Below are 10,676 nucleotides of genomic sequence, written 5' to 3'. Positions count from 1 at the left end.
CACCCATTGCTTGTGTTATTTTGTTGAGCTCTGCCATTTGTGCTATGCTAGAAATGCCACGATTGCAATACTATGTGCCCAAAAGCAACCCATTCCATGTTATGTCTACATTGCTAGACCCTGAGAACATCCTTGTAAACAACAAACTGTATGCATTGTTCACTGGTTACATAGACCTCAGATAAAGATGTATTATATATTATTCAGGCAAACTTTGTGTACTTCTGAAGTTCTATAAAATAAGGATGCTTGGGATAAACTTCATCTGCAGCCTCTCCTGACCCATCAGTTCTTCCTCGTTAATATATTTTGCTATTTAGACCACAGTCTGAAGATGTTCAGTCACATGTCCCAATTTTTTCATCTGTCTGATGTTGAGTAACATGATAGGTCCTGACTTGCCAACAAATCATTGGCCAACACACATTGTGGTGCCTCAAATGTCAGACTTGTTTTTGGGGTGTATTTGACCTGCTAATTTCAAAATTGGCATCAGTTTTTCATTATTAGCTGTAGTTCTTTGAGATACCGATCTTCATCAATTTGCCCATGGAAAATCATGATAACTACATCAAAGAAACTAAAGCTGATGCAGTCTATCTAATGTAATTTTCTGAATCAGTGCCCCAAATAGCTCTGGGAACAGATCTAAAAACCAGATATTTTTCTGGTTGGGCTGTTTATTGTTATGTGCCTTCAAACTGTTTCCAATCTACAGTAACTCTAAGGCCCCTTCTACACTGCCATAGAATTCAGATATCAAAGCGGATAATCCACATTATCTGTGTTGAATTGGATTATATGAGGCTACATTGCCATATCATCCAGATATCAAAACAGAGAATCCACATTACCTCATTTGAACTGGATTATATGATTTTACGATGCCAGAGTTTATGGGGGCCACAGGGGTGCAATGGTTTAAATCCTTGTGCTGCTTAATTGCTGATCTGAAGGTTGGCAGCTTGAATCCCTGGGATGGGGTGAGCTCTCACTCTTAGCCCTAGCTCCTGCAACGTAGCAGTTCGAAAACATGCAAATGTGAGTAGATCAATAGGTACTGCTTCAGCGGGAAAAGGCAAAAAGACACTCCAGTCTTGCCAGCCACACAACCAGGAGGTGTCTATGGACAACACAGGCTCCTTGGCTTGGATACAGAGAAGAGCACCTCCCTCAGAGCCAGAAATGAGCACTACCTCCAGAGCAGGAAATGAAAGAAGCCTTTTCTTTGTGTAGTTGTGTTTCATTGTATGTCATTGTAACAAGGCATTGAATGTATTGTCACAACCTCTGAGAATGCCTGCCATAGATGTGGGTGAAACGTCAGGAGAGAATGCTTCTGGAACATGGCCATACCGCCCAAAAAATTCACAGCAACCCAAGGCATGGAATGTTTGCCTGTGTCAATTTATATGCTATAATCTGCTCTGAGTCCCCTTGAGGAGAAGCGTGGAATATAAAATAAAGTTGTTATTATTATTATTAATAATACAGTTCAAAACACATAATCTGGATTTTATATGGCAGTGTATAGAAGGGCCCTAAGGCAAACCTATCACTGAGCTTTCTTGGCATGATTTGCTCAGAGGAGGGTTGCCTTCCACTGAGACCCCAAATACACTGCCAAATAAAACCCAGATTATTTGCTTTGATAATCTAGATTATATGGCAGCATAGAAGGGCCTGAGACAGTGTGACTTGTCCATGATCAGACATTCGATTTCCATGGCTGAGTTGGGATTCAAGCAGATATTCAAACACTATGCTGGCTTGCCTATCAGAAAGCTGATAGGAAGTCAATTCATTTGAAAGGTGGTACTACAGAGCAGTAAAAGACAAATGAATGGGGTTTTTAGATTAAATAATATCTGAATTCTAACTAGATGCAAAGATGACTAAACTAAGTACTTTGGACATATAATGAGATAGCACAAATCACTGGAAAACACAAGAATGCTTAGTTTTTAAAAAATTGGCTTGACTGTGGAATGTTTGGAAATTCATTGCAAAATGACCTTAAGTAATCATGAAATTGAACCTTGCAAAATAAACAAAACAAAAAAGGACAAGACACAGAAAACAGCATTTTTGAGGGTTTTTTCCTTTGAAATTTAATATAAGTTAACAGAAATGTAACAAAAGGAGCCCATTCCAGTAAAAGCTATAAGGGCATTAACAGGAACAACCGGGGAAATGTACAGCAGTGTCTGGGTTTTCAAAGAAACTACTTCCTTATACAAACACTTCCTAAAAAGTATAAATAGTGTACTGTTCAAAGGAAGGGGAGGGAGAAAAATGTAAACACGGAACAGGAGAAAACGAGGCAACGATCATGTCAAGCAAACAGTTGGAGAGGTAGAAACAGATAAAAAGAGACTGGAACAAAGTTTTGGTTTCTTTCATATTTATTTTTCTATGAAGAACAATCTAAGTCTTCCCAAATGGTTCATCCTTTATCCCAGCTACTGTGATCATTGCCATCAGCAAGCGACTATCTGAAAATGGGGGCCAATTTGGATGTGACTTCAAGTCGAGCAGTAATTCCTAGTATCTCAAATTGGGTCTCAATGTCATTCTGAATCTTCTCCAATACTTAGCACATGGGACTTGTTGGGTTGAGATCCTGTATTTGCAGAACTACACTGATTGCTGTGGGCTTTCAGATCATTTACCGTATATGGTGACCCTGTGGCACCAGGGTTTTTAGGCAAGTTTTTTTCAGAGGGGGTTTGCCTTTGCCTTCTTCTGAGGCTGAGAGTGTGTGACTTAGTCAAAATCACCAAGGGGATTTTCATGGCTGAGCAGAGATCCAAATCCTGGTCTCAAGCGTCATAGCCCAATGCTCAAACCACTACACTACCTTGTTGGCTCTTGGTACAACCCAACCTTTGCTTAGAATGATATTCCATTGAGCTTTGTGTGTGTGCGGGGGGGGGGGGGGGTATTCTGAGATGTATATAGGAGTGCACCTTTACCATCTAATCCAAAGAAAGGGAACTGGTAGCTGTCTATACATAGTCAGTTCCCCATGTTCACTGGATCCCTGTGAAAGTGGGAAAACTGCAAATAAGAACTCAAAAAATATATCTCTAGAAATCTCTATGTCCTCCTTCTGCAACTGTGTGGTCAATTTCCTGTGGGGCAATGGAATAAACCCTTGTGCCAGCTCAACTGCTGACCTGGAGGCTGGGTTGTTAACCTGAAGGTTGCTGGTTCGAATCCACAAGATGGGGTGAGCTCCCATCTGTCAGCTCTAGCTTGCAGGGGCATGGGAGAAGTCTCCCAGCAGGATGGTAACACATCCGGGTGTCCCCTGGGCAACGTCTCTGTAGACAACAAATTCTCTCACACCAGAAGCGATTTCCAGTATGTTCTCGAGTCGTGTCTGATACACTAAAGATGTTGACCATTGAGTCATGCTGGAGGATCTAGAAATTCCAAGAGAATATATAAATGAACTCCACAGAAATTAATCCCTCAAATGTGGAGGGTTGGCTGTCATCACTGATTTTTGAATTCGCAATGATCTCGGAGCTTTGTATTGGCCAGATTTAGCTATAGTGCCCTCTGGAGCTTACTAGTAGGGACTACACAGGAAACATTATATTCTTATAAATAAATACAGTAGAGTCTCACTTATCCAACATAAACGGGCCGGCAGAATGTTGGATAAGCGAATATGTTGGATAATAAGGAGGGATTAAGGAAAAGCCTATTAAACATCAAATTAGGTTATGATTTTACCAATTAAGCACCAAAACATCATGTTATACAACAAATTTGACAGAAAAAGTAGTCCAATATGCAGTAATACTATTTAGCAATTACTGTATTTATGAATTTAGCACCAAAATAAGAAGAATTCTAGGGGAAGATGGTGGAAAATCAATAAATAAATTTGAAACAAGAAACTTTGAGCCATGTTTCTCTCTCACCAAAGTTTGGCCAGGGACAACCAAAGAGGGCTCCTCTAACAAAGGGCAGGAAACATTCTACCAAACAAAGCCTTCACTACAGAAATAAACATTTTTTTAAAAAAAAATCTCTAAAATAAATCACTTTCTTCTAAAATGTGGCACCAGTCAAGATAACAACAATTCCAAGACATATTTTCTAGCACAGACAAAAAATAGACACTGGTTTACTTTTTAAATAAACATGCCAGTAAAAAAAGAGAAGATTGGGGGGGGGGATGTGTAGGAAGACCTCAAAAAGGTCACTAGAAAGCAAGCAAACAAAGTAGTCAAGAGAAGGAGATGGTAGAGCCAGGATTGGACTTTCTTGCACCATATATACATTTTAAAAGAATTATAAGCAGTGACAGAATTAGGAAACTAATGGGGTTTACTTGGACATGGAGGTATCCAAAGGAAATGCCCTAGTCATAACAGAAAGCCACTGTAAAATGTTTGAGTCCATTAGACAACTATGCATTTTACTTGTGTCCGTGTTCTTTAGTGTTTAAATATTCCACCAAAGAAAAAGGAGGTTGTTTTTTAAAAAAACAAAAACAATAACAGCATTTCTAGCCCTTTCAGTTGTTCAGACAGAGACACACAGGGGGCAAGAGCCATGTGTGTGCTCTCACCAAGAAAAAACAGATACAAAACACAGATGTTTAATTTTTTTCAGGACATAAGTGATGGAGAAATCATAGTTGTCGGCATTTTAAGGAGTTCAGAGTATTGAAGAAAGGAGAAAGGAATGGAAGAGACTAAAAGGTAGGTTCAACGATAACACACTGATCATGCTATCTGGAAAATTCTGAGTTGGAAGTCCAAAAAAGTAATGTTTAAACACTGATTAAACATGGCCTTAGTTGGAATTTCAACAAAGCTTAGCCAAGGTGCTCCAAGCATCAGTCCTGGAGAAATTTCTTTCACTTCTGGAGAAGATGCCATTGGGCAAGGAAGAACAAATAGAAAAAGTGGATGAGATCCAGATTTTAATCTGTGTTGCTTCAACAAAGCAGCCAGGTTGAACCAAAAGTGGGTCTGCTGTAGATGTTGGATTGCATTTCCCAGCATCCTTCACCATGTACTGGCTTGAGCTGTTGGGAGACGCAGTCTGATGACATCTAAAGCAGTGTCATGCTATCTTATGTAGGGGGTCGGCATTTCAACTGTAATGTGTCAGAAACCATTCTACACAATTACAGCACTGTGATTTAATTTTAACTGCCATGGTTACATCCCATGAAATGCTGGGATATATACAGGATGTCCCCCCCAAAAAGTATACAGTGTTCCCTCACTACTTCGCAATTCACTTTTTGCAGATTCTCTGTTTTGCAGTTTTTCACTATTATAAATCATTAAAAAATTACAAATTACAGCCTAAGGAAGGGAGGAAGGAGAAGCCAAAGGGAGAGAAAAGGAGCCCAAGCTGCAACGGGAGGAGAAGGAGGCGATTTATCAAAACACGATTGATAAAGACTAAAAATAGTGTATAACTACTTTTTTTTCGTGTCGGGAGCAACCAGAGTTGCTTCTGGAGTGAGAGAATTGGCCATCTGCAAGGACGTTGCCCAGGGGACGCCCGGATGTTTTGATGTTTTTACCATCCTTATGGGAGGCTTCTCTCATGTTCCCGCATGGAGCTGGAGCTGATAGAGGGAGCTCATCTGCACTGTCCCCGGGTGGGATTCGAACCTGGCAGCCTTCAGGTCAGCTACCCAACCTTCAAGTCACAAGGCTTTTATCCCCTAGGCCATCGGGGGCTCCTATGTGTATAACTACTAAAATAATATATAAATATTAAAATAAATACAGTGTCCCTACTTCACGGATTTTCACTTATTGCGGGTAATCCTGGAACCTAACCCCCGCGATAAGTGAGGGAACACTGTAAACACTTTAAAAGCTGATACCTCAAGTGATCCCCCCCACCCCGGTTAAACCCATTGGAATTAATAATAAGTTTTGAATAAACATAATTGAAGTGCAAAGACAATTTAGGAGGGAGTTTCAAAGAGATGCATCAACACAACTTAACTATTAGTTGAATTAGAAATAAGTTTGATTGTGATGGAACTGTTTAGAATGGCACGCTTTTGAACAAAGATTGTGTGGAGTGATGAAGCTACATTTAAATTAAACATCAGTCACAGTAGCTTCAAAAAGAATGGTCCAATTAATCCTCTTGATGATAAGCCACACCACATTGTAACTCCTGGTAAATTAAAATGATGTTGCACCGTAACATGCGGGTTATCAAGTCCCCTGTAGGTGCAATTGTCACAGTTAAATGAACCATTTAATTTGACTGTAGCCTCATCACTCCAACACAATCTTTGTTGGAAAGTGTGCCATTCTGAACAGTTCCATCTTATTCAAACTTATCTCTAATTCGACTAATGGTAAGTTATGTTGGTGGATCTCTTTGAAACTCCCTCCTAAATTGTCTTTGTACTTCAACAATGTTTTCAAATTTCTTTGTTCAAAGCTTAGTCTGACTTCCATTACTAATTCCAATGAGTTTAACCTGAAAAAAATAATTGAACTATCAGCTATTACAGTGTGTATACGTTTTTTGGGGACATACTGTAGTTTGGTGAGGCACTAGACCTGTGGTTCTTAACCTATGGGTCGCCAGGTGTTTTGTCCTACAACTCCCAGAAATCCCAGCCAGTTTACCAGCTGTTAGGATTTCTGGGAGTTGAAGGCCAAAACATCTGGACATTCACAGGTTGAGAACCACTGCACTAGAGCTCTCTGGTTGAGAATTCTAAATACTATACCCTAATCTGTAAATCCCTGTTGAATCCTAGTGCTGTAATTGAGTATTGTGAACACCACCTAACACATCATCTCACTCATTCCGCTTTATTTGCTACCTAACACATATACCTTTTCTTGCCCAACAGTTGGGCTGAACCTGTCGGGAAAGAAAATGGAAACACAGAAGTAGAACAGATACCCAGAGATGGAAAAGAACAATCAGTTTGGTATATAAGGTATGGCATGGACAAAACTACAACAGAATTTACAATAGTAGACACAGCAGTAGAAATGTAAATACGAACCAAAAAAGCAATAAGAATAAATCCTTGGTGGTGATGTTAGAAATACATGTGAGCAATGTTACTAACACATCCTACACATGTCTATTTGGAAGTAATTCCCCAGGGTAATTTTCATAAAGTTCCACAAGTGATTGATAAGAGATACAACAGAGAAATAATTACTATCTTAAAGCATAAATAGATCTCACAACAGCTGAAAAGATCCATAGTGCCTGCTCTATCTTCTGCCCAGGTGTAGACAGGCAACTTCAAGGATCTTTCAATTGGATTGGGACTGTAAGTTCTTCAAACAGAAGAAAGGTTGTTCTTTGTGAGAGTTGTTCTTTGTGAAGTAGGACACAAGGCCATTCTGGGCATCACCCCTTCCACATACAAAAGGTGACAAGATTGGCAACTAAGTCTCAGAACAACAGTAGTGGTCAAACAGCTTTTTTCACCACATCAGATGGACATTTAAGAGGTTGTAGGAAACATTGTTGTATCTTCCCATGGAGGATAATGACGAGAGACAACTAGAGGAAATGTACGGTAGCCTGCTATATTCTTAAACCAAAAGCATTCTTCTCACTCTTTATAGTTGCCCCAGAGATTTGTGTTACATGATGAACCCCTCTGGTGAAATTCATCCTGAAATTTGACTTAGTTGCATGTGTGTCCTTAAGCCTGAAGATGGCCAGTAAACAGTAGAAGTACTAGAAGAAAACTGAGATGTCTCCCCTTCCCCATCAATCTATATAAACAACAGCACAAGTATTTTAAAATTTCTAACCTTTAAAAAAATCACTATTGGTTTTTAATATCAGTTTGCTACAACATTTGGCTCTGCGCTACTTGACATTTCTAACTGGGATGCTACAATGAACAAAATTCTTATGATTAACCCTTTGCACGCTCAAAATTTATATAGATTCAACCCTCTTCTTAAATATACACCATCATTTTATATTTTAAATAAAAGTAAATAAATCTCCCCTCTACTATAGCTAACTTTACAAAGGTAAAATACATGCACAGGCAAATTTTGTGGGATAGAAAAAGTACATGGAAGTCTATCATAATAGGAGAGGAACTGTATGGTGGTGATGTTAGAAAAGTGAAGGAGCGATGTGTATGGGACTGGTAAATGGGTGAAAAAAAATCCATATTCTTCCATGTTCCAGATATTATTTTCCACAAAGGTAAATCTAAATCAACAATATTCAGTAAATTCCTATATCAGTTGACCACAGAAAGAGTTTGGCATGCAAAGCAAGTCCGTCTTCAGAGTCACTGTATCAACGCTTATTATTTTGTGCCTTTAAGTCATTTCTGACTTTCAGCAAATCTATCATAAGGGTTTTCTGAAGCTGAGAGTGTACAAATCACCAAGGTCCTCCAGTGGGTTTTCATGGCCAAATAAGGAACTGAACCCTGGTCTCTGGAGTCATAGTCCAGTGCTCAAACCATTACACCACACTAGTTGCCTAACTACAGCATAGAAAAGGCCAGTGATTCTCAACTTGTGGGTCTCCAGATGTTTTGGCCTTCAACTCCCAGAAATCCTAACAGCTGGTAAACTGTCTGGGATTTCTGGGAGTTGTAGGCCAAAATACCTAGAACCATTGTTCTAGGCTAATTACATATTTGTCATCCACTCCCTTTACTTGGTGGGCCCTGGTGGTACCATTCACCTAACATAGCTGGGTTTGGCCATCTTATAAATTTCCTCCCATGCCTTGGAGAAACACAAAATCATAATCTCTTAACATCCTGAATTATTAACCTCTAGAAGAAAATTAGTGACCATGGATTCTCTTGGGAGTTTTGGGGTCTTGCTGGTGATCGAGCAATACAGGACTGGCCTAAATATTTTTCTGGCAGAGCATCATTTTTCACAGAGCTCTCCCAGGTTTATGACTCTGTCTTAGAAATAGATGCAACAGACTGGATAGTTCCTTTAAAGTTAAGACTAAAACCAGAATCAATTCTTCATTACATTGGGTTGTTGTGAGTTTTCTGGGCTGTATGGCCATGTTCCAGAAGCATTTTCTCTTGACGTTTCGCCACATCGATGTGGGCAAAACATCAAGAGAGAATGCTTCTGGAACATGGCCATACAGCCCAGAAAACTCACAACAACCCAGTGATTCCACCTGAACATCAGGAAGAACTTCCTCACTGTGAGGGCTGTTCGGCAGTGGAACTCTCTCCCCCAGACTGTGGTGGAGGCTCCTTCTTTGGAAGCTTTTAAGCAGAGGCTGGATGGCCATCTGTCAGGGGTGCTTTGAATGCGATTTCCTGCTTCTTAGCGGGGGGTTGGACTAGATGGCCCATGAGGTCTCTTCCAACTCTACTATTCTATGATTCTATGATTCCAGCCATGAAAGCCTTCAACAGCACATCACTCCATTGACATTGAAGCGACCATCTGCCCCTGATAAGGTGGCTGACTTGTTCTGCTTAATTGTTGGCCAAGCCTAGTTGACATGGCAGAAAATAAGGATTGAGTTACTACTAATCCTTTCAGTTTTTCTGCCAGGATGAAAAATGGGGTTCCTTCATTCTAAAATAAGATGAATCCCTGCAATTGCTCCAGCGAACAGTTGTGGAGGTGGAGTTCACTTCATGGCAGAGGACTAGTAATTTGGGGGCCCTTTGAATACAACAACCAAAAGGTCTGATTGGCAACATGGAAATACGTAGTAGCCTTGCCTCTATACTACAGGCCAAGAGAACCAGTACCGGGTTTTGAAAATATCTTTCCCCAGCAGCAACCATTCACAGCTCACAAAATATACTAGTTCAAAATAAATAAAAATAAAGCATTAGCCTGCTAGGGGGCTGACAAAGAATGTCACTCTTTTCTTGGAAGCCTGCTTAGTTTCTATGCTAGGCACAAAGAAAAGATGGGATATTATCCCTCCTCCTTACTTCTCACTCCATGTTTTGTACAATACCATGTGCATTTTAGTACAGGAAGCACCCTTTATCTGTGAGAAGACATGTTCCCTGATGGACTATGGTTACATGAAACTACAGATGTGACCAACACCATGACATCATGTGAGGTTCTAGCATACCATAACATTGCATTGGAGAACATAGTCAAATCGTAGGTATTAGTGCATGCAACTGTAAGGTAGCTTCCAGGGAATTTGCTGGAGGAATGAGCAAATTCCTTAAGAGACCATTTTCCAAGTAAGTGAAACCACAGATATGGTTTCTGTGGCTACAGGGGTCTCGGTATTTTACTTAAATGGCACTGAAGGATCCCTATACACTTCCTTACTAGATGATCACCAGGTGGAGTTATTGCTATAGAAACCTTTACTGAAAATTCTAAAAAATCCAAAACCCGGAGGAAGAGTCGGGAAGAGTGAACAAATACTGAGATGAGCACAAAGAAAATGATCCAGCCACATGCTGTGTTCTGCATCATAAGGAAAATATAGTAAAACAAAACAGAGCTGGCAAGCTACTGGGAATCATATCAGGAATAGTGTGCAGGTGTGACTTTTAGAACCAAGAAATAGATATGTGTGTCTGTGAGATGGGGAGAGAGGAATCAGCTTTGTGTGTTCATCTGGCAGTGAAAGCTAAGCCCAAAAGTTCTGCTCTCTCTCTCTCTCTCTGCAGTGGCTTGTGCCACTATATTAACAGCTGCCATAGAGTG

The sequence above is a fragment of the Anolis carolinensis genome, chromosome 6 (genome assembly GCF_035594765.1).
Source record: "Anolis carolinensis isolate JA03-04 chromosome 6, rAnoCar3.1.pri, whole genome shotgun sequence".
NCBI lineage: Eukaryota > Metazoa > Chordata > Lepidosauria > Squamata > Dactyloidae > Anolis > Anolis carolinensis.
The sequence above is the reverse complement of the archived record's forward strand: the minus strand, read 5'-3'. Positions refer to the sequence as shown.